The 2,214-nt window shown below is 50.9% G+C and overlaps 1 long non-coding RNA gene across 1 annotated transcript; it reads right to left on the reverse strand.

Moving 5' to 3' along the window:
* Positions 1-2,163, reverse strand: LOC107184740. The gene is made up of 2 exons (XR_001515637.1): positions 2,059-2,163; positions 1-99 (listed from the first exon to the last, which is right to left on the reverse strand). It is a non-coding gene; the product is annotated as an uncharacterized LOC107184740 (long non-coding RNA).
* Positions 2,164-2,214: the final 51 nt, after the last annotated feature.

Below are 2,214 nucleotides of genomic sequence, written 5' to 3' on the forward strand. Positions count from 1 at the left end.
GGTGTTAGCAACGGCCTTCTGGTTTCGGGGTATGATCTCCCCAAAAGCTACCCAGTCAATGGTTTTTAGAGCAAGTTTTCGCCCAGCCATCTTGAGATCCTGGAAAATAAAACCGGTCAGATCAACACTGGGCTCTTGGAGAGAATCCTACAGAGGCCACCTTGGCAACATTTAAGTCTTTCAGAAACGGATCCGCGTCCTCCGAGTGCTTGGAGGACGTACTTATAAAGAAATCAGGATGACTGAATCAGAAAAGGACAGCGTAGCTCTTCAAATTCAAGGTGTGCAACCTGACATGTAAATATATTCTCCTCCCCCTAAATGCTCCTCCCATTATTCTCCAACTCCTAACTCTCCCTGAAAACCCCAGTTCTCCAGTGTTTGTTTTTCACATACCTTTGGAAATATTGAAGTCATACTTATGCCTTGCATTAAAGTTAAAAATGTAATTTAAATGCATTTCCACTCAAACTGTGTTTTATTCACTGGCTCTCCAGTGCACAGAGCTGACAAATACCCAAGTTCCCACAAAGGCTTCCACAGAGCAGGCTCTAGACCAGAATTCCCCACCTGGAAAGTGAGGGCGTCATCAGCCCTGCATACCTCAGAAAGCTGTTGCAAGTATCAAGTGAAATCGTGCACATCAACTTGCTCTACATTTTTCTACAAACTTAAGAGGCTCTCTATGCCCTCCCTATCAGATCGGCAATGTCTGCCCTCTTACTCCTGTCTGATGTGTCCCCTGCAACACCAGCACACACTCTTGAGTATACTGGCAACACCCTAAATATATATATATATATATATGAATGTGAGACAAGAAGGAAAATGATTACAGCCTTTTTGTTTTCAATAATTCTTTATTGTCGAAAGTATTACGTATGTCTCCCTTTTCCCCCCACTGGCCCCCTCCAGCCTGGTTGTCTGTGGCCATGGGCCATGCATATACGCACACAAGGTTCTTGGTTGATTACTGCGCACCCACCACCGCCATTTTTTAAATAATAAGCCAGAATAGAGTAAAATAGCCCACTTAAACGAAATAAGATCAGTGTCAGACATCAGGAGACTGACTGAAATGTCCAAGGTCTACCAGCGGTTCTCAACCTGTGGGTCGCGACCCCTGAACATACATCCTGCATATTAGATATTTACATTACGATTCATAACAGTAGCAAAATTATAGTTATGAAGTAGCAATGAAAATAATTTTCGAAGGACCCTTTCACAGGGGTCGCCTAAGACCATCCTGCATATCAGATATTTACATTGCGATTCATAACAGCAGCAACATGACAGTTATGAAGTAGCAACGAAAATAGTTTTATGGTTGGGTGACAACATGAAGGACTGTATTTAAAGGGCCAGAAGGTGGAGAACCACTGGATGGGGTGGAGCACAGGGAGGGATGGGGTGGTCGTCAATCTGCCCCAGGATCTTAAAAAGAAACGTGCCCAACACCTGCCGCTTCCTTTCCTTCCCACTCAGGACAGCCTGCTTCCTGGAATGGAGGCGAGGGCAGGGGATTTTGAAGATGCCAGAGGAACAGCTTCCTTAAAGAGACCTTTCCCAGCACCCGGAGCAGGGAGGCTCCGTAAGTGAAGGGGGTTTTGTCTTTGACTTATTGGGGAACCCCCAGCGCCTAGAACCGATCGTGCACAGGAGGTGCTCCGTGAGGATCTGCTGAGGGGCTCTGACCCGCCCGCAGCTCGAAAGCCGGAACCCTCGGGAGGCAGGGGCGGATGCACCGAGCTGCATTACTATCTTCAGGAGACGCTGCTCCAGCCCCCAAACCGGACCTCTACGGTCAGCCGCCCCGGGGCGCACGGGACGCGAGCGGGGCTGTGGAAGCGCCTAAAGGTGACCAGGTCCCCGCCAGGCCCCTGCGACCTCTCGCGCGAGCAGAGCGGCACCAGCTCCACCCGGCCACTCTTCCAGCGAGGCACCCGCGGCGCCTGGCGTCCTGGGCAGGATTGCGACAAGGGCCGGCGCGAGGTTTGCAGGCGAAAGAGCAGAGGAACCCCCTGGGGTCGGACCCAACGTCCCAACCCTACTCACCTTCACCGACCCCGGCGGCCCCGGTCCACAGCGCAAGTAACGGAAATGGGTCACCGGAAAAGCTTCCCTCAGCCAACCACTCACCCAAAGGGGCGGGCCTTGCCGCACAGGTTAGCCAATAGAGAGTAAGGTTCCTTCCGGAAGTCCCGCCCACAG

Source organism: Myotis davidii, unplaced genomic scaffold (genome assembly GCF_000327345.1).
Source record: "Myotis davidii unplaced genomic scaffold, ASM32734v1 scaffold172, whole genome shotgun sequence".
NCBI classification, from domain to species: Eukaryota; Metazoa; Chordata; class Mammalia; order Chiroptera; family Vespertilionidae; genus Myotis; species Myotis davidii.